The 23,085-nt window shown below is 37.9% G+C and overlaps 1 protein-coding gene across 15 annotated transcripts in view; it reads right to left on the bottom strand.

Moving 5' to 3' along the window:
* Positions 1-23,085, bottom strand: part of Npy2r (neuropeptide Y receptor Y2) — a 322,146-nt gene that overhangs the window by 87,851 nt on the left and 211,210 nt on the right. For all 15 annotated transcript variants that reach the window (XM_047567560.1, XM_047567558.1, XM_047567567.1 and 12 more), the window contains one exon: positions 9,526-9,627. The gene's annotated coding sequence lies outside the window, so the exon portion shown is untranslated. The remainder of the gene's footprint in view (positions 1-9,525; positions 9,628-23,085) is intronic.

Genomic DNA, 23,085 nt, shown 5'->3' with positions numbered 1-23,085 from the left:
AAACTGACAATCTGAGTTGTAAAGTGGTGTGGGGGAGGGAAAATAATGGCGGCAGTAAAATAGTAGATCTGATGCCAACAGATGGCATGGTTACATTTGCATATTAAGAACCACCATTCTGAGTACAGAATTCTGGTGAGAATTTGAGTGAAGTAATGGAGGTTTTGGGGAACAGAAGGTATTTGCAGTGACTCAGGAGAGTAATACTTGTAGTTTAAATAGGAGAATGGTAAGGGAGATAGAGAGACTGAAATATATCTAAGCAACAGTTTTAGTTGACATTGGTAGGACTTGATGAGTAAGCAATTATATAGGTGGGAAAGGGATAATGCCAAGGCAGAACTGGTGTAAGATTGGTGAAAAGAAGGTTTGAAGAGTTTTGATACTGGGTTGTCAAATTGTGGTGATTCTTAGGCATATTTTGCTGTGTATGATTTTTATATTTTGATCTTCATTGAAGAGTTGGCCTAGTAATACCTTTGCATTTAGCATGTTAGGAGGTCCTTGGTCCAGCTAGTAATTTTCCAATGGTCTTGAGCAAGGTCATATGCCATAAGCAGTGGAAACCCCATAAGAAGCTATTAAGGGTTAAATATCTACAAACCATTGGCAAAGGCTTTAGTGACAAGACTCCTACAAGGAAAGCACCCACAGTGTTGGAAAAGAAGCGGGTGAAACTGAACAAGAGGTGCAGAAGAATAGTTTTCTCAAAATAATAGATGCCTGGGTCAAAATGGGTCATATTTGCAGTTTGATCCATGATTAAGATTTCTATGAAGTTATTCCTGTGGTGTCATGAAGCTTACGTTTTTGCAGCAGTATTTTGAAAACAGAGCTGATTTGAAAACAGGATAATTTATCAGTTATACTGTTGAAGCCAGAATTGGGGACAGGTAGTGTAGAAATAGGGGATCAGGTCAGATAGAGGAAATGGGGGCCATGAAAGCCATCTGCCTCTGGAAGTTGGAGACTGTCCTGGGAGAATGGAATGTCAAGGACCTGCAGAGCCCATTGATAACCAAATTTATCTTCCCTTGTCAGGGACTACAGACAAGGAGATACTAATTGATGCCCCCTGGGTCCTTACCTGCCTGAATTACTTTGGCCCTCCCTCTGCCCATCCGCTTCTCACTTTAATCCTGTAGACAGGAAGGAAAGAGATAAAGGGGAAAGAATGGGAGAATAAAGCCTGTAAAATGGACAAGATTTGCTCATCCTATGGATTCGACTTTGGGTCCCCTTCTTCCACCCTGGAGAAATCTGCTTTTACTTTTCTTTAATAAAGTTTCTTACTTTCTACTCTGTGCTTGCCTTGGCATGCTACTCTGGCATTATACTTCAACACCTGAGGAAGCAGGACTCATCACTGGTAAACGGCAGTATCACTGTGACCCTGCATGACTTAGTGAATGAAGATATTAAAATACTGCACATACCCTTTTAAAGAATATCTTTAGAAGCCATTAATCCTTCAATAATCTAAGACCTTTAATTAATACATAAAGACTTCCCAAAACTTCTCTGCTATAACCAAGTTAAATAAATACATTAGAAATATAATTTTTGTTCCATTGGAAATCTATTTTATTCAGAGTCTGAAGTGTAAAGATATTTTCTCTCATCTTCCTCTTTATGGTGCAAAAAAATGGATTACTCTTAAGGAAAAGCAACACTTCTTATTACAAAAATGCAAGTAAAAGAAAAAGTAAACTTACACTATATTTTCCAAGGCCAATTTTAATGAAAAACTTACTAATCATATTTTAGTAGCTATTAAAACTACAAGAATGGGATTTTCAGGTAATTAAGACTAGCTAACACAACAGAGAAGCCTCAAAATCATTGACTTAATAACATTAAGTCTTAATTCCTGCTCCTGCAAAGTCTGATGCAGGTCAGGCAACCCTCTTTGATTTAAATACTATGCTATGTAGGATATTGGGGTCTGTGGCGGGCGAGACCCGGTGCCCAGGTTTATGCCACATGCATCCAAAGATGGCGACTGGCAGAGAGCCAAGGGGCGTGCTGAATGCGCCTTGAGAAAAACAGGAAGCGTTTACCATTGGCTGTATGATAATTAGTCCAGCCGCCTAGCGCGTGGACAAATATATCTCACATGTGTACTTGAGCTGTGATCGCTTGACCTTTAATAGGATTGGATGGACATATCTGGTTACAATTCCTTATGCCTGAGACTGCTTATATATTGAGGGTATTATCTGAATAAAGCAGAAGCTGCTTCATGAACTTCTGAAGTGTACGTGTCGTTTGTCCCGCTGGTCAGCGGCAAGCGGCGACAAGCGGCAAGTGGTGGCCTGTACGGGGAATGGTGAGCGCTCAGGTAAGTAAAAGACAGTTTCGCTAGTGTAATTAACCAGAAGGTTTCCCTATTTGAGGAAATGATGGCCTTAAGGTTTTAACAGAAGATTTCTATAGAGAGGGAATGTAATGAAAGGCTGTCCCAAGAGACAGCGAAGGACGTCCTGTAGTAAATGAATATGTGTAAGGTGTTACCTTTTCTTGTTTTGTTTCTGTTTGTTGTTGTTGTGGCAATATGGATATTAGTTTGTTTCTGTCTGACTTCCAAAAAACTAAAATTTCAAGAACGGTTAAGAGAAGGGGAAAAGACATTAGAAACCGTAAAAGAAGAACAATCAAGTCGAGCTTCTGAAAGAGAAAGTAGATGTTCAGATCTCTGTGCCTCCACCAGAGCAGTATTAACTCCAGAGATGGGAGCACAACCAATACCAACTTCGGTTGTCGGCCCATTACCTAAAGGAACAGTGGGACTAGATCTGGGGAGGAGTTCTTCTGCTTTAAAAGGATTAAATATTGTCCCTGGAGTTATAGACCCTGATTTTACAGGAGAAATAAAAATCCTTGCTTCTTCACCAAGAGGTGTAGCAATAATAGCTCAGGGTGATCGCATAGCACAATTGTTGGTCTTACCCAGCTGCCATGATCATTATCCATCAAAGAATATTATTGGGGGAAATAAAGGATTAGGTTCTACAGGCCAAAATATGGTCATGTTAACGTTGGATTTAAAAGATAGACCTATGACAAAGTTAGTGATAGAAGGCAAAAGTTTTGAGGGCTTATTAGATACTGGGGCTGACAAAAGTATTATCAAAATTACAGAATGGCCCAAAGCCTGGCCACTTCAACAGGCAGATCAGACTTTAAGGGGATTGGGTATGGCTTCCAATCCTAACAAAAGCACAGCCATATTAAAATGGAAGGTGGCTAACCAGGAGTTATGTTCTGATACTGCCCGACGTAATACAGTTGCCGGCAATCCTCAATGGAATCTAAATATGCTGACAGGCCAAGGACCATATGAAGGGCAAGGTAATCAGATTAATTTCCACCCCGGTGTGTATCAACAAATTAACCCTCAACTTTTAATCTATCATTATATGGATGATATTTTGCTAGCTCGTAAGGAAAAAACCTAACTTAGAGAAATGTTATAATTCCTTACTAAATTCACTGGAAAGATGGGGCTTACATATTACCATTGATAAAGTACAAATGACAGACACCAAAAACTTCCTAGGATTTATCATAAATGCAACTATGGTTAAACCCATAAAAATTACCGTTCGGGTGGAAAAACTTAGAACTTTAAATGATTTTCAAAAACTTTTGGGTGGTATTAATTGGATTAGACCTTACCTTCATTTACCCACCTCAAGTTTGGGCCCCCTGTTTGATATTCTTAAAGGTGATTCTGACCCCCTTTCTAAGCGGGTGCTTAATCCTTAAGGCGTTAAAAGTATCTCTTTCCACCTTTGGTATTCAACATGTCACAGGAATTCCCTATAATCCTACTGGACAAAGCATTGTTGAGCGTGCCCATTTAATGCTTAAAAACATGCTTTTTAAACAAAAAGGGGGAATAGGGGCATCATACAGATTCCCAAAAGACAAATTATCTGTTGCCTTGTTCATCTTAAATTTTTTAAATCTCGATTCTGAGGGCCGATCGACTGCTGACCATCATTAAGAGCCTAATAAAAAACATCTACCTCAAGTGCTCTGGAAGGACATTCTATCGGGACAATGGAAAGGCCCGGAACCGGTGTTAATCTGGGCCCGAGGGTCTGTTTGTGTTTTCCCACAGGACGCACAATCGCCAATTTGGGTGCCAGAGAGATTGGTCAAGGCCTCAACAGAGACCCAAAAACAGGAAGAAGATGAGGAGCTTCTCCCGCTGATGGTGCTGGCGATTTCTCACCAAGTTAGTGGAGGAGACTCATGTGAACTATGGGGGATAGTAAAGACGTGGCCCTATCCTGTACCCCTTACCAACTCTTCTATTCTATATCCTCCTATTTTTACAATTGGCCACATTTCTCCAGTCTGCTGTTCAATGGGGAAAAGAATGGTTTGGGTTTTTGTCCGGGGGAGGTCTATTGTGTGTTGTATCTGTTCTGTGCATACAGTGTTTATACAAAACGCATATACATCGGTGCAGAGAAACAGCAATTATTTGCCAAGCTCTCATCGCAATTGATACTGGCTCATCCCCCCAAGTCTGGTTAAATATGCTGGATTGGTAGTCAAAGACGGGTAAGATTCATGAGGAGCCCATACCGACCTAAGACAGGAAATGAGGGCTAAAGCCTCATTGTCCAATGACGGGTAAGGATATTGCTCTGCCGTGGACAACCTAAGACAGGCACGGTCTCTTTTATAAACAGACAGGGGGAAATGTGGAGGGCGAGACCCGGGGCCCAGGGTTACACCACATGCATCCAAAGATGGCGACGGGCAGAGAGCCAAAGGGCGTGCTGAATGCGCCTTGAGAAAAACAGGAAGCGTTTACCATTGGCTGTATGATAATTAGTCCAGCCGCCTAGCGCGTGGACAGATATGTCTCACATGTGTGCTTGAGCTCGTGATCGCTTGACCTTTAATAGGATTGGATGGACATATCTGGTTACAATTGCATATGCATGAGACTGCTTATATATTGAGGGTGTTACTGAATAAAGCAGAAGCTGCTTCATGAACTTCTGAAGTGTATGTGTCCTTTGTCCCGCTGGTCGGTGGCAAGCGGCAGCAAGCGGCAGGGGTCTCCAAATCAGTGGGAGGGAGAGAGAGAGAAAAACTGCTCATTAACTCTTAAGTGCCTAACATCAGAAGAGACAGGTGTCACTGCACTTGCCTTCAATTGTCCAGAATTAGTCACGAAATTCAACAAAGCTGTGAGGGCAGCTGAGGAAAACCCACTGATGGCTGGTGAGTCCTAGCTGTTTAGATTTCCTGCTCAGTTATCGGTAAACATAACTTTTTGTATGTCGCTGAACACAGTTACAATATGGTATTATTATAATACCATGATAACTTATGAATCTTCACCTCCAAGAACTTTGAGGTGGCAGCCCAGCCAAGGAAATGTTATCTTAGTGTCATTCATGATGTGACTATAGGAGGCTGAAATTCACAGATATACCAGGTGTCTGGCCATATATATCTGCCTAGGGATTCAGGTAATGATGAATGTTTCCTAAAACATGTTTAGAAATAGGCCTTCCTTCTCTCTTAAAAAAAAAAAAAATGTAGGCTTCGTGCGGTGGCACATAATCCCAGTGGCTCTGGAGGGCGAGGCAGGAGGATTGAGAGTTCAAAGCCAGCCTTAGCAAAAGCAAGGTGCCAAGCAACTCAGGAAGACCCTGTATCTAAATAAAATACAAAATAGGGCTGGGGATGTGCTCAGAGGTTCATCATCCCTGAGGTCAATCCCCTGTACCCACACCCCAAAAAACTAATTTGTGCTCAAATATCATCATGTGCATTATACTTCTAATAAAGATCAAAATATGAGACTGATTCTTCTCACATAACAACAATAAATGCTGGAATAATTATCTAAACAACAGGAGAAGGGTGTGGAGAGTAAAGGAGGAGGTGAAAAAAGATATGAAAGAGAAGGAAGAGGAGGAAGGGGATGAAGAGTATGGAGCAGCAGCAAATTCTGGAAAAGGAATCATTACTTAGAAGAAGGAAGCAGCTCTGGGTCGTTTCCACTTTGGGGGTCTTTCTGCTATGAGGAAACTTCACAGCCTGGGATCGAAAGAGTGGTTAAAAATGTGATAGAAAACACACCTTATTTCTTGGTTAAATAACCAGAAAATAGGGTTTGGAGCAACCACTGTCATTGGAAAGTGAGAAGCCATTCCAGAAAGAAGACAGACAGAGAAAGGGAGGCCCAAGATTTATACATTCCATAGAACTAAGCCTACATCCTGCCTCCCACCTATATCATTCCTGTGTGTGGCCAACTCCAAGAAAAGGCTGAGACCTTTGTTACTGCCCAAGAGAGAGTTTGCCACTTACAACAAACCAATTTAATTAATGAAACACACCAAAAGTCTATACTGTTTTGGAAGAATATAACAGAATCTGAAATCTTCACAACTTAACCCTAGGTCAAATTAATCAACATACAAACGAGCAGGAAAATATGGCCTACTCTCAAGGTGGAAAATAAGTCTATCAACTGGCAATGATCCAAGATGATTCAGATGTTGGAATTAGAACTGGAAGTTAAAGGCAAATATTTTAACTAGTTTCAAAGCCTAAAGAAATTGTGTTACAGAGAACTAAAAGTAAGAAATCTTAACAGAAAAAAAATTTTAAAAACCAGTCGAGAAGAATCTAATCAAATTTCTGGAATCCTGAAAATACAGTATCTAAAATACTCAAAGAATTGATTTAATGGTAACGCGGAGGTGACAGAAGAAAACCTCTGTGAACATTTTGAAAACCAAATTATTTAAAACATTTCAGTGACTTGTAGGATGATATCAGTTTCTGATGTACAACTAGAGGATAAAGTATAGAGCAGAAAATATTTTTGGAGAAATGATAATATTTCTCAAATTGGTGAATAATATAAATTTATATATTAAAAAATTTCCAATAACATCAGAGTAAATGATACCTCATTACATGATTATCAAACTTCTGAAAAGTGATAAAAAGCAAATCTTGAGAACCATCAGAGAAAAATTATACATTAAGTAGAACAACAATTAAATCACCAAATGATTGTAGAACTCTCATGGAAAACAATGAGGTGTGCCCTACAAGCTCCCCCTACAGAGCTAGGGGGTTCACAGAGGAAATGATTGGGTTGAGCCTTAACCCAATCAGTTAATTAATCTCTGATGGGATTAATTGAGTGGTAATTGAGGTAGATGGGGTGTGGTTGGAGGAGGTGGGGCACTGGGGAATGGCTTTGGGGTATATATTTGTATCTGATAAATGGAATCTCTCTCTCTGTTTTCTGATCATCATGTGAGCTGCTTCCCTATACCACCCTCTTCTTCCATGATGTTCTGTCTCACCTAGAACCCCAGGAAATAGAGCTGGCTGTATGTGGATTGAGAACTCTGAAACTGTGAGCCCTCAAATAAGCATTTCCTCCCCTAAAATTGTTCTGATCAGATCTTGAAGTCATGGCAGTGAAAAAACTGACTAAAACACTATTTTTATAGGAATGTTGTCAACCCAGAATTTATATACTTGTGAAAATACCCTTTGAAAATGAAGAAGGAAACAAAGCACTTTTAGATTGAAAAGGAAAAACAAAACAAACAAAAACAAAACATTCACTTTTTTCTACCAAAATAGTTGTTCTGTGTAAAGACATAGATATAGTGGAAATACAAGGACAGATATATCATACAAATAGTAAGACTAAGGAGATTGTGATATGTGTATTAAAATTGGACATAGTGAAAAAGTCAAGACATTAGAGACAGAGAAATAATTTATAAAAATTAAAAGGTTAATGATTTCAAATGATTTCTTTTTATAATTGTTGCATATGTCTAATAGAAATTCAAAGTGCATGAAGCAAAAATGACAGAAAGAGAAATAGTCAGATCTATATTAATAATTTACATTTTAATGGTTTCTCTCAGAAATTGGTAAAAATAGCCACCACCAAAATAGAACAGTGGAAATTCAGAAGATCTGAAGAATAGCACCATGACTTCAGCCTAATTGTTATTATAGAACTCTGTGCCTGTGAACAACACAATGCTCATTCTTTACACGTGCTCATGGCAGCTTCACCAGGGAAGAACATACGTAGGGTCAAAAGTCAGCCTCTATAGACTTAAAAAGTACAAAAATCATGGAGGATGTTCTCTGATTGCAGTTTAAAAAGATTGGAATTAATAAGATTTATAGAGAATCCTACATATTGAGAAATTTAAGAACTTCCACATAATCTATGGACCTGAATGAAATTATGAGATGTGGGAAGCCATTCTTACTGAGCAGAATCAGACTAGGTTGAGTCATGGACCACAGAGGCCTGGCTTCTAGGAACTGCTGGGAAGCATGTGGACTGTGTGGGAGTGGTTCCTTGTCTCCTTCTGGAATATTCCCCATAAGAGAATGGCTCCCCTAACTCCACCCTATCCTGTCCATCACAGAAGAAGCTCCTCCCAGTCCTTGCCCCCTTTTACCTATGTACATAAATAAAAGAGTTGGGCTACTCATTGTTGTAAGAAGCCAGAGCTGGTATGGCCAGACCCATCATGCCCCCTCTCCTTTAAAAAGAGTATTGGCTCTTGTGTGTTTATTGAGTAGATAAGTTTTTTGGGTAATAGATGGAAAAACTGCCAACATCATCCTTTGACAGTTAACTCTTTTCTCATCCACACCGGACATGGCAGAGAGGACCCCCACAATAAGAGATACTGAATGGAAATACAATACATCAACATTTTTTGGCATATTTAAAATAGTGCTTAGAAAGAAATCTATAGCTTTAAATGATTAGATAAGAAATGGAGTATGTTAATGAAAAAGTAAAAATGGAGAAATAAGGAAAAGTAGAAGTTAATAAAATACAAGAGACAAAAAAAACCCCAAATTGGTTCTTTAAAAAATTAATAAATTTGATCAGCTTATGGATAAAATGATGAGAAAGAGAGAAGAGGAAAGATTGATTTCTAATAACTGGAAAAGTAGAGTTTTATAAATTCTACCTATATTAAAAGTGGTTTAAGAAAATATCATTAACAATAGCACCAAAGTTGATACCATAAATGAAATATACAAATTTCTTGAAAACTACCACTCACCAAAATTTACTGAGGATCAAAAAAATCTGGATCAGAAAACCTGAATAACTTTACAGCAGTAAAGGCAATTTCTTATCCAAAATCTTCCTATAAAGAAAATTCCAGGCCCATGTGGTTTTACTGGTAACTTATATCAAATACTTGTGAAAAAATCACAATTTTTCTTATTCCTTCAGGAATATAAGGGTAAGGAGGGATTCTCAACTCATTTTATGAAGTCAGCAAAACCCTAGTACCAGAAATGGGAAAATAACATATCAACATTGAGAAAATAATATATCAGTAACCCTCATAAAGAAGATGCTAAAATCCTTGACAAACTATTAGCAAGTTAAATCCAGCAATACATAAAAAATTAATAATAATTCTTATCTGTAGACTTTATGGTTTATTCATTTATTCAACAAATATTTACCTAAAGTGGGAATTGCAACCAGAATCTTGCTATGGAGAGGAGCAGCTGTAGTTTCACTCAGTAACAGATTGGAGGCACCATTTTCTTCATGGACTTTTTGACCTGTTTGCACAAAAAAGAAATGTCAGCAGTATTTAAATGTATGATGTAATTTGACAATGGCTTCACTTTGGTTTTCTCCCTGTGCTCTAAGACAGACAATTATAGTAATAATGGACAGCAGAGTTTATTTCTCCAACTGGATACTGTTGTTGATAATGTATCCTGGAGAGTGAGAGCAATTGTGCCTCCTCTGATTATGAATAATCTGTCCCCTGGTGCTTTATGTTTAAGAGAAATCACATGTGAATTGTATGAATAATGAGGTGCCGCAAGGAAGCAAACATACTCAGAAGTGGGTGGGCAAAGCAAAACTGTACTTCTGCCAGAAGTACAAGCTATGGGAACCTCGCTAGCAAGCCCCCCTGGGTGGGCAACTGGGCAGTTCACTGGTTTATATACCTAATGTATACCTAATGCAGTGCTGCCCTTTACTCTGATTGAAGGACTCAGGGGTACAAATCTACATAGTTGGCTAATTTTAGAATTATGGTCTGCAAAAGGGAAGTGCTACAACTGGATCCAGTTAAGGCTGAATACTATATTCTGAAAATGGACCACCAGACCTTCTATTTCTGACACAATGACACAATATGCTAAATTATTTTTCTTTCTAATTTTCTTATTCATATTTTTTCTTTTGTTTTATTGTAGGTATGCACATTTTATTGTTTATTTCCAGTAGATGACTTTTATTGAAACCTGAAAAAGTAATTCTCCATATCCCACTCTGCTTCCCAGACTTCCAAAATACATTCATGACTCATGGAACCCAGGCTGATATCTGGTCTAAAACAATCTTGCTTTGATACAAGGACCTTGACTAGATTAAATGATGGTTCAGTAACAAAAGGATATGAAAAATTACAACCCCCCAAAACTGTCTGACCTGCAGGAGACGTGGGGAGGGAGGCAGTCACTAATCCTGTCCCAGTAAATCCTTTCCCAGTAACAATGAACCCCCCCAACTCCCAGGGAAAAAAAGCAAACAGTCATCCCTTCCCAACAAGAAGTCCTGAAGGGATTGAGAATTAGGTCCTGGACTTTAACCCCTTTCCCACTGCCAATGAGTCCCGGAAGGAGAAAAGCAAATAGTGAAGCTCTGGGTAACAATGGGTCCCAGAGGACAAAGATAAGCAGTGAACTGGGGCTGAGTTCTGAGCTTTCATCCCTTCCCAGTAACAATGAGTTTCGGACTTTTTACAACTTCTTTCCTGACTATCCAAACCGACACATTCTGCTTCAGTCTCCAATGATTAATTCACCCTCATGGTAAACTATGAAACTCAGTCTCCTTCTGTAACCAGGGGCCATTTTCTACCTGGAAAATGAGCCCCTCTGAGACCTGACTGATGGACTCCACTGCTGACTAAAGGAAAGCCTACTGATTCATTGGAGGTCTGCTCCCACTTTTGGTTGTTTGTGCTTACAGTAACCAAAGAAGGACATCAATTATCCAGGAAAAATATCTAAATTTAGGAGTCTGAAGCATAAACTTTCCAGATATCACTTTCAGTGTCAGACATGTGTCTTCACCTATGTGTTTTAGCACCCGTTGTCCATAGAGTGGGTACCCTTTTGGATCTTAAACATCCCCTAAGGCCTACGTGCTCAAGGCTTGTTCCCCAGAGGTGTACTGTTGGGAGGCTGTGGAACCTTTAGGAGGTGGGACTGGTGGGAAGTCTTCAGGCCACTGTGAGTGTGCCCTCCAAAGGGATTGTGGAACTCTGGCCCCTTCCTCTCTTTTGCTTTTGCCCCCTGACCAAGAGGTGGGCAGCTTTGCTCTCCCACACGCTGCCACCATGATGTGCTACCTCCTCACCAGCCCAGAAGCAACAGTAATGCCATGCGACCTCCAAAACTGCCAGAATAATTTTTTCTTTTTATAAGTTGATTATCTCAGGTATTTGTTATAGGGTTAGAAAGTAACTAACACAATAGGTATAATAGCTATCAAGGAATGTAAAATCATTTCCTGTTTATTTTGCCCTGATGCTTGACAAAAGCAGAAAATGAAATTCTCTTCAGTTGACTTGTAAGAGCCAATACGCACTTCTGACCCTTCATCTACAGTCTCTTGTTTTTCTCTGATGGGGGCTTCCCCCTTCACTAATGGGTTCCATTGCTGGTCATGCAAATGTGTCTTCCTGCTTACTTGAAGATTTATCTACATTCTCCTTTCTTGGATTCCTAGTGTGGGAGGAAGATACATGGTTATTTGGTCAGTATAGACCATCCCCAAGATGGTGGAATTTTACTTTCAATGTGTCACTTCATCTGTGAGCTGTTATCTGGCCATGTGTAGCAATATTTCTAACAATGTGATTTAATGCAATTCATTTCAGCTTAGGTTTATTAAACTGAGAGAGAAAAAAATGTCTTCAGTAATGGAAAAGTGATGTTCGAGGGCTTATTTAACAGAAGTATCTGTTCCAAAACATTGCTAAGGGGTAAGGAACACCGATTGGAAGAGATAAGATCTGTGACCCTCCTAAAATCAGCTCTCTTTGTGTCTGAGTGTGGTCATCCAGCAGTAGTTACTAACACCTTCTCCTACGTGCCCAGCCTCTCAGTTTTATTAAACTATTGATTTCAACTCAGCACATTCAAGATGGAATTTTTAAGGAAAGCTATACAAAGCAGAAGAGCCCTAAGACTTTTTTGTTTAAACAAACAAACAAACAAAAAAAAGATACTGTAAACACAAGGCACAAGAAATTCCCTGAAGTGTATGTTCTTGATAGCACATTTAAGGTCATGGATTATGCAGATTAAAACTAAAAGAGACTTTTCTATCACCAATGAACTTCTAAATCTATGCAGTCTAAACATTCCTCCATGCCTTGGGAGTAACCAGAAAAACATATTTTACTTAAAACATATATTTACTTAATATTCACTTCACGAGCATCAACTAATTTGAATCGAGGAGTCACTGGGTACATAGCACAGTGTTAAGCATTTGACAGGTAATTCATCAGTGAAACTAACTCCCCTTCTCTCAAACGACTTAGATTCCAAGATGAACAACACTGAATTAATTAGGATGCATAAAATTTTTCTTCTTTACTTCTCATTTAGAAAAGGGAGCTAAGGGCATAAACTCATTTTGCAGGGAGGGTTACTGGAGATTGAACCCAGAGGATTCTTAACCACTGAACCATCTCCCCAGGTCTTTTTATTTTTGAGACCCAGTCTTGCTAAATTACTTAGGGGCAGCTAAATTGCTTAGGCTGGCTTTGAACTTGTGATCCTCCTACCTCAGCCTCCTGAGCTGCTGGGATTATGGACGTGGGCCACCGTGCCGAGCTCCTCCCATAGGCTCTAAGTTTTAGATCTGGGTGGATGAAAAACCATTTGGCCATTGCCATATGTTACTACTTTGGGACTATTTGATCTTACACATTTGCTCATGACTCACCTCTGTTTGCTACTCTTAGTAACTGCCTTTTGCAGCATTTCCAAGTGTCTCAGTATCAGGAATAGTGTTGATCATAAACTGTCCTTGCCTCACCTCCCTAGACAAGCATTGCACTTGACCTCCTCTTCTTCTACAGTCCACGATAGGACATATCTTATACCCCACATGCCCTGCAGCTTCCTGCCCCCCTGGTTTTGTTCGTGCTGCTGCTTTTATCAAGAAATTCTCTTTTCTCGCTTTTTCTTTCTGATAATTACAATCTCATGCCACAATAATGAAAAAAGTCTCCTTGCAGTCCTCCTGGATGGGATATTCTCCTTTACAGTGGTCCATGTACTCAGTATATATGCCCACTATTGCATGTCTTAGTTTTGTATTAATATTTGCATTTCTTCTCATGTTAAAATGTTAGCATACCATGGGCATGACACATATTAGATGTAAATAAATTCTTCCTGAACTATTTGATGCATGAATTCAATAAGAATTTTAGATCTAGGGAAGATAGAAATGGAGAATCATTAATTTGGGAAGGAAGGAAGGAAGGAAGGAAGGAACGAAGGAAGGAAGGAAGGAAGGAAGGAGGAAGGAAGGACGGACGGTGGTTTAGTTTGCACTTCACAAACCTTACTGAATAACTTCTTATATGTGCTTAAAGAGCTTAGAATTTAAATTACAGAGTGACATAATCAATTTTATAGTTTTCTAGGAGAATAGAGAGCATCACATTATCCTTCCCAATTTTCTCCTAGATATTCTATCAGGAGCTATGGTTATGGAATTGACTAAGGAATGATCCTTTATGGCATAGTGATGATAGTTCAGTAACAGATGTAGACCTCTTCAGAGATAATTGAAGTATAATATGATAATAGTTTTAGATAAGATTGCATCAGTTAGCTTATCCTGCATAACAAACCACCCCAAAATTTAGCAGTTCAAACCATAACCAGCTATTAACTCACAACCAGGGCTGCCTGGTTGGTTCTTGTGGTTTGAATGAACTTAGGTATCCTCTTCAGAAGCTTGTAGTATATTGAGTTAAGAAGGTGGATAGGGATTTAGATCCTCATTTAGACATCTAGTGGTTGGTGGGGAATATAGGGTAATAGGGTAATAGGTGTTTGCTCATCCAACAGTCTAGCCACAACTTCTTTACATAAAGGAAGCAGGGATCCAAGATCAGGGAAAGCACAGCCCTAAGTCACAGTCACTTTTAATCTTCTACTTAGGTCAAGTTAGCAGATGTCCCATTTGCTGGAGTAAGTCACATGGGAGTGCAAATCACAGGCAGTGTTGAAAAAGCCATACTCCTAAGTCAGTGTGGAAAGACTCTGTCAAGAGGTGAGGATACTGGGAAGGACACTTAGCAGAAATTTTGCCTAGTTCCATCTGATACACACCCCCCAATTCATATCCCTCCTACTTTTACAAATACATGTATCTTTTTTCTAAGACTATCCAAAGCATCATACATTATAGTATCAAAAGTAAAATCTACAACCTTGTAATCTAAATCAGGTGCAGATGGGCATTGTGGTTACAGATCAGAACATATAAATTAGAATGATAAGAAATGGTAAGTTATATGACTTCCAATTTACCCAAAATATAATGTTGAGACAGAGAGAGAGAGAGAGAGAGAGAGAGAGAGAGAGAGAGAGAGAGAGAGACTGAAACAAATACCTCTAAAAGAGAAAGAACAAAACAAGTATAATAATCAAACCCTTTCAACACATTTCCATCCAGTTTGCTCATTTATCATTGCCAATAAGTTATAAGGGCAAACACAGAGTCAGGACAGGAAGTCACTGTGAAAAGGTATAGGTATAGGAAAATAAACCATTGTGATCATTTTTGCCATAATCTACCAGAAACTGAAAGAACATGACAAATAGGAAAGGAGAAACTGACTCTCTATTAGAAACGCAGAGATTTAAATCCAAAGAAATATAGAGAGGTCTAGAATTGGCTTGGTTTTATGAACACTCAATTTAATGGACCATAAACTGCAACTTATGTGCACAATGTATCGTGGACACAGAGGTCAGAAAACAAACAGATACCTACCTAGGCAATCTTCAGTCTTACACATCAACTCCCAGAATGTTATTTTGATCATGTTTTAGTTTTCTTTGAAATAAAAAAGAGTGTAAATTAAGATGACATAATTTCATTCTATCAAGCTCAAGAGAAGGAATTGAGCTGAACCAGGAGAAATGGGCTTACTATCTTGCAGCATCTTTTAGAAAGATTAGAATAGGTAGGTACCAGTAATAAATTATTAATTAATTGATCAATACAGGAATTAGAAGCAATTTAATTCTTGAACCACAACATTTTTGTCAACTAAATTTAGTTCTGAGATCCTTCACTCTATTTAACCTTTAGCTTGTATGACAAAAAAATTTTAAAAAGATAGGAACCCAGGGATATACATGGTTATGCTTTGCCCCATTCAGGGAAATTTTATACACCAATTATTTTCGTTTTGTCTACAGCATAAGTTAAGAGATATTTGTACAGCAGGAAGATTTATTGAAATCATCTCAACAATATCACTGAAATGAATTAAACCTAGCTCCATGGTAATCAGTCCAGAATAGCTCATGATAGCTCAGTATAATCTAGTGACTTTAGTGTCAGTGCTGCTTTATTTGTTAGAAATTAGATTACTTGTCCTATATGAACTCAAGAGCTCAGGCCCTAGGGGAAAAAATGGCAAAAACAACATTTAGTATCTTTTAATGATTTTTTGCAGGGGAGGGAGTGTATGTTGCAGAATATTTGAGTGCACTAATTATTTTTGGTCTGGGTATAAAAATAAATGATATCAATGAAATAAAATTAAAAGGCTGTAGAAGAGGCAATTTTAGAATATATGGCTAGAATCCGTGTATTTTTAAGAATTAATAGACCTTAGTTTTTTCATTACCTTTGTAACTTTTCCACATTTTAGAGAGATAAACTAAAATTATCAGTTAATTTCTTGAGATGACTTCATTATAATACATATTTTAAAATATACAATCAGTATCAGTGATAGTTCAGTCTATCAGAACATAGTTCTTTTCAACTATTTCTCTTAATCCATTATGTTCCACCTATGGGTGGTCTGAATATGTACAGGTTTAATACACACACACACACACACACACACACACACACATATATGACATGGAACATAAAAGAGTTAACATATAGGTAATAAGGCATATCTGAAAAGAAATCAAAGAGGTGTCTTGTAATTTGTATAGATTTGTTCTATGTTCTCCTTGCCAAGTTTAATTATTGACAGATCAATCTATCTTTCTTAACTACAGGAAGTTATTATAACAATGTATTTTATATTTTCTTCTAATTGTTAAGATTTTGCATATTGAAATATGTCAAGATTCTACTAGAAATACATTTGAACTTTTCTTATCTGAGGTACAGCGCAGCTAGGGAAAAAAGAAAAAAAATGCATTGTAATAAGAGTAGCTTCTTTTCCAAAATAAACAAGCACAAAATTTAAACACAAAAATTTGCTCTTTGAAATTTGCATTTTTTCATATTAAATCACCCAGAATTCGTAATCCTCACTGAAGATAGCCTATTACTTCATGTGCTATGAAAGGAATTAAATGTAAATCTTAGTAGGCTGCAATCAACATAGTTAATGTTGAGGTTTTTTTTTTTGTTTTTCACTGTAGAAAGTGAAAGCAACAGTGTTCTTCAGTTCAGAACCCTAAGTATGAAGCATAATACTTTTTTATTGTGATGAAAAACACATAACATTAAATCTACCCAAAGTGTTTAAGCAACAGATGGTTTAAAATAATTATCATTTTGAGAACCTGATATAATAAACAAAAGGTGACAATGAAAGTACAAATTCATTGGATGCTTGCACAAATCCAGTTTTATGCCCTTGACACAATATGTTTACAGAAAAAGAGAACAATAGAATTATTTAATTTAGTCAAAATTTATTGTGCGGGTGCAGAGATGCAAAGATGAATAACAGGATCCAAGCCTTCAAGAAGTTCATGCTGTAGTTGGGAGACTAAACTAGAAAATAAGTTACAACAAAAAGTGCTACATGTTAAAGTAGAGGTGATCACAACACATCAATAGAACACTTAAGGAAAGAACCCCTGAGCACATCAGAAACACCTGCGAATTAAACAAATGCTAAGCTGGAACCCCATCACCCTGGACTATGGAATCACACCCTTTTGCATAAGGAATTTTTTAAAATGTCTTTAAAAGCTAATATTAGATTTTTTTCTAACATACAGCAGAACTGAGAATCCATGAATGAGGAGATAACCTTGACATTGAACAAAGCAGGGGAGAGTTTAAGCATTTTATTAAGTGGTGACAGCACAGGCAACACTCTGGAAATCTAAATACACATGGCTTATTTTGGGACCCACATAGTTAAGATATGCTACAGAGCAGATTCTGGACAGGGGCTGATGGGCAGAGATCCATAAGAAGTAATGTTAGTTCAATAGGAAGGAGGCCTCATGTGTCATGTAGAGGACTTCAGATTTTCTCCTACTGAAGAGTCTCCGCAAGACTTTAAGCAGCAGAGTGACATTATTGTGTGCATGTTAGATCAAGTGCTCTGGCAACATGGTGGAATGTGGATTCTGCCGAGGCAAGGCTACAGACAGGGACACTCATAAGGACTCTGATGTAGAAAACTACATAGAACAGAAGGCCTGAAATAGGCCAGTGGAAGTAGGAATGGACAATGATGGAGGATAGCAAGAGATATTTACAAGGGACAATTATAACTAGGTGGAAAGAGCAGTCTTTGCTGGCTTTATGAGCCAGTACTTCTCCATCTGTAAAGAGAAGGGCTATTGAAAAGGTTAAATGTGATATAGACCTAAAATAATTATCATGGGACCTGCAAAGAAGAAAGAAGTCATCAGCACTTTCATTTTCAGGTAGAGTAGGTGCAGCTTAGTTGCATCTGATAAGCAGGGGGTATCGCAATACCAGATCTTCAACTCTACTACAAAGCAATAGTAACAAAAACGGCATGGTATTGGTACCAAAATAGACAGGTGGATCAATGGTACAGAATAGAAGACATGGACACAAACCCAAATAAATACAATTTTCTCATACTAGACAAAGGGGCCAAAAATATGCAATGGAGAAAAGATAGCCTCTTCAACAAATGGTGCTGGGAGAATTGGAAATCCATATGCAACAGAATGAAACTAAACCCATATCTCTCACCATGCACGAAACTAAACTCAAAATGGATTAAGGACCTCGGAATCAGACCAGAGACCGTGCATCTTATAGAAGAAAAAATAGGTCCAGAGCTTCAACATTTCTGCTTGGACCAGACTTCCTCAACAGGACTCCCATAGCACAAGAAATAAAAGCAAGAATCAATAACTGGGATAGATTCAAACTAAAAAGCTTTCTCTCAGCAAAGGAAACTATCAGCAATGCAAAGAAAGGGCCTACAGAGTGGGAGAAAATCTTTGCCAATCATACTTCAGATAGAGCACTAATCTCCAGAATCTATAAAGAACTCAAAAAACTCTACACCAAGAATGCAAATAATCCAATCGACAAATGGGCTAAGGAAATGAATAGACACTCCACAGAAGAAGATCTACAAGCAATCAACAAACATATGGAAAACTGTTCAACATCTCTAGTAATAAGAGAAATGCAAATCAAAACCACCCTAAGATTCCATCTCACCCCAATTAGAATGGCGATTATCAAGAATACAAGCAACAACAGGTGTTGGCGAGGATGTGGGGAGAAAGGTACACTCATACATTGCTGGTGGGGCTGCAAATTAGTACAGCCACTCTGGAAAGCAGTGTGGAGACTCCTTAGAAAACTTGGAATGGAACCACCATTTGACCCAGCTATCCCACTCCTTGGCCTATACCCAAAGGACTTAAAATCAGCATATTACAGAGATACAGCCACATCAATGTTCATAGCTGCTCAATTCACAATAGCCAGATTGTGGAACCAACCTAGATGTCCTTCAATTGATGAATGGATAAAGAAAATGTGGTATATATATACAATGGAATATTACTCAGCCATAAAGAATGATAAAATTATGGCATTTGCAGGCAAATGGATGAAATTGGAGAATATCATGCTAAGTGAGATAAGCCAATCTCAAAAAAACAAAGGACAAATGATATCGCTAATAAGTGGATGATGACACATAATGGGGGGTGGGAGGGGTTAGTGTTAGGGTTAGAGTTAGGGTTAGGGAGGGGGCAAGAATGGAGGAAGGAAGGACTGTATAGAGGGAAAAGAGGGGTGGGAGGCGTGGGGGGGAAGGGAAAAAATAACAGAATGAATCAAACAGCATTACTCTATGTAAATTTATGATTACACAAATGGTATGCCTTTACGCCATGTACAAACAGAGAAACAACATGTATCCCATTTGTTTACAATAAAATAATAAAAAAATAAATAAATAAATTAAAAAAGATAAGGTAATTAAAGTTCAAATGTTAAACAGATTATATTGTCAATTTGAGTCTACATTGTTATGAATGGTATGTGAAATTTTAGGGGGAACAATATAATGATATGAAAATAGAATAAACTGGAACCTAATACTTCAGCACAGTAAAAACAAAACAAAACAAAACAAAAAAAAACAAAGTTGTTATTTAAGAAACCAAAACACAAACGCATGCAAATATGTTACTTTCACCCAGATGGAAATCTCAAAATAAAACAACCTAAGTTCTGTTAAAAAAAAAAAAAAAAAAAAAAAAAAAAAAAAGAGGTGTGAGGGCAAGGAGAAACCGAGGAGGACATTTTTCCATGCCTTCTAAGATGAAAATTTGTTCTAAGACATCCGTGCATTCTAAGGATGACAATGCCAAGATAAAGATCCCATCAGGGAGCAGGTGGAGAAGGGAGAGATTGAAGGTCAAGTATGTTAGCACAAAACGTCAAGCCAGACGCAAACTTCACAAGTCCTCCCAGTCTTCAATTCAGGAATCAAGTTCCATGCAGGAATGGGATAGGCAGGAACGGGGTGATGCCATTGGACCCACTTTCCTGGTGGAAAAAGGAAGGGACTGGGTTTATATAGGTATACTAAGAGGTGACTTAATTAATGAGCATATCAGGTTGGGCACTTGGGAATTTGGGATCTGTTTTACTGGGCAAGATGGAGGGGGCAGTCTGGGGTCAGCAGTCAGTCTCTGGGATTTATAATCCTGGACCAGATGGAGGGCCTGGGGTCAGTGGTTGGTATCTGGAAAGGTTTCGTTTAGGGAAGGATCAACTCTTTGGCCTCTCCCCAGAGACTGCCTTTCTAGGTTTGGTGGACACCTCCTCCCCAGGGTTTGTTTTATCACCAGGAAAGAATGTCCTGGGAAAGGACCAATGCTCTCAATGTATGGCTTTCTTTCTCACTTCCCTTTTCCCAGGCCTCACTAGTTTTGAGGTTTGTCATTTTCCATAGATATAGGAAAGACAATGGGTAGACAATGTTGGTGAAAATGTCAGGAAGGAGACAAGCCTGAGATCAAGGAGCAACTAGTTGGAGATAGAAGGTTAGTTGGCTCTCTGAAACCAGACCAAGAAATGTTCTTTATAGGAAAACAGTCATATGGATATCAAAGCTCCAAATCTGACTATTAACATCATCATTGTCATCGGCATCATTATCATCATCATCTGTGTCAATATTATTTACTGATGTGTCTGGCAACTAATTGAATCATTTTTACACGTTATCTAGTTTAATCATTCAACAACCCAAAAACATGGAAACTTGAAGATGAAGGAAATGAAGTTTGGAGATTTTAGGAAATTACTCAAGTATTTGTACTATTAACAATAATAACTCTATATATCAACATCTCATAATAATAATTAAGAATTAAATATATATAACTTTCCAATTGATGTCAACTGATGGTGAATTTGGGTGTCACCCATTAATCTAGGACTTCTCAGATAACCCTACATCTGACTATCTTTGTTTTGGAAAAATTCCTATGGTTATTCTCTGAACCCAGGAACCAATTTAGAAACCCAGCACATTTCATAAACAAGCTTTCTCTAAAGCCAGCTAAAAATTACAGACAGTTCTTCCCAAGCTGCCTGTATCCTGCTGCTTACCAAATCATGCAATTCCTTGTCCTTTCTGAAGATGCTTCATGTTGAGATGATTGCTTATCTTTGGAAATTTTTATATGAGCGTTGTATTTCTTTACTAACAATGCTGAAATACTTTTGTGGAACAGAAATCCTCTTGAGGCTCCAGCTAATATTAGGATAGGTAATAGTTTCACTGCTATCTCATGGCAATAAAAATATAAGAAGAAAATTCTCAAAAATACTTGTATTGACAATGGAAAGAATGAATAAAATCTCTTTCTTCTTCTAAAAAAGGAAAGACAAAAAAGAGAGATGAGAAGAATGTAAGAATGTTCCAAGAAGGAAGAAAGAAGGAGGGAAGGAGATGGGGAGGGAGAAGAGAAGGAAAAGAAAGATGGGGAAAGGGGCAGGAAAAGGAGATGAAGGACAGATCCATGATAGATAGACAGATTGGTGCAGACATACATATGTATAAACTACACAAACTTAAAGTGAGCCCTAAAAATACATTTCATTAGTTCATTTTATTTCTTCCTTTTTTCTTTGTGTTGCAGTATTGGAGACCTACTTAGGGTCTTGCACATGCCACACAAGCACTCCACCACTGAGCTAGCCATTAACTCTTTTTATTTTGAGACAGCATCTTGCTCATTTGCCATGTCTGACCTGGAACTTGCGATCCTCCTGCCTCCTGAGTAGCTGGGATCATAGGTGTGCGACACTACACCTGGCCTTTTTCATTCATTCTTGATCAAAATATTCCACCCAAAGATCATCAGTTTCAACTACTTGTTAATTAGGAAAAGTTACTGAGATATGGTGAAACACTATTAGTTCTACTACTGAGAGAATAAAATTTTATATTAAACATAGACTTTTTAGAGTTAAGAAAGAAGACTGAAGAATGTTTACATATGGATAACCATAACATATAAATTAAATGTACACTTCTTACTATTTTATTATCATAAAGTTGAGTTTCTAAGTCTGTTAAGTAAAATATGACACAGAGATTTTTCTCACACTATTAAAAAAATGCCATTACAGAAATATTTTCATAAAACGATAATTTGTGATCCCAAGATTTATAAATGATTATTTCAGAAAGTGAAGTTATTAGAACTTCTTTTTGTAGAAAATTGTTTTGCACCTTTTCTTGGAAACCAGGCTTATAATAGATTTATTTTTCTCCCAAACTTGTGATAATGAACGTACTGATTCTGTTCTCACGTATCTAATATATCCTATTAGTTAAAAACATAAGAAAACCACCAGTTACTGGAGGACTGGAGGATTTGCTGAGGAGAAGAAAAAATTTGATAGTACTTCTCTTAGGTCTATACAGTTTTTCAATGACTCCATATAGTATGCTCTATAGAGCTTGGTTTGCAGGAAAACAGCTGAAGTCCAGTTCCAGATCTGCCACATGGTATTTGAATAAGGTACTGATTTTTCAGTGCTTTGGTTTCATCATTTTTTAAAGGATAAAGCAAATAATATTAGCATAGTAACTAACCCATGCAAACATAACATATTTATTGAATAAAATGAATAAATGAATGAGAAAAGATGCTTAACATTATATTCAGCTTATAAAGTTCCCCCAAGATGTTTATGTTCTTCCATTCTAAGCATTAATTTCTTTCCATTTTAAAACTACAATCAAGATAGTTCTCATTTGCAACTTTTGAACTATTTAGGAATGTGGGCAAATGGCCACATGGTTCAAAGTTCATGTCCATCACCTGTTTCAAGTTCAACTCAAATGTAGGGCTCCACTGTCTTCTGTCACTGTTTGTTTCCCTCATGACACATCCTTCTCTGCTATTGAGTTCGTCATTGTTTCCAAGCTGTTATCAGTGTCTCCACTTTCTCTTCTGAACTAGATCCCTTCTTTGAAGACAGGAATGTCTTTCATGACACCT

The sequence above is a fragment of the Sciurus carolinensis genome, chromosome 10 (assembly GCF_902686445.1).
Source record: "Sciurus carolinensis chromosome 10, mSciCar1.2, whole genome shotgun sequence".
NCBI lineage: Eukaryota > Metazoa > Chordata > Mammalia > Rodentia > Sciuridae > Sciurus > Sciurus carolinensis.
This window is presented reverse-complemented; position numbering and strand designations above follow the sequence as displayed.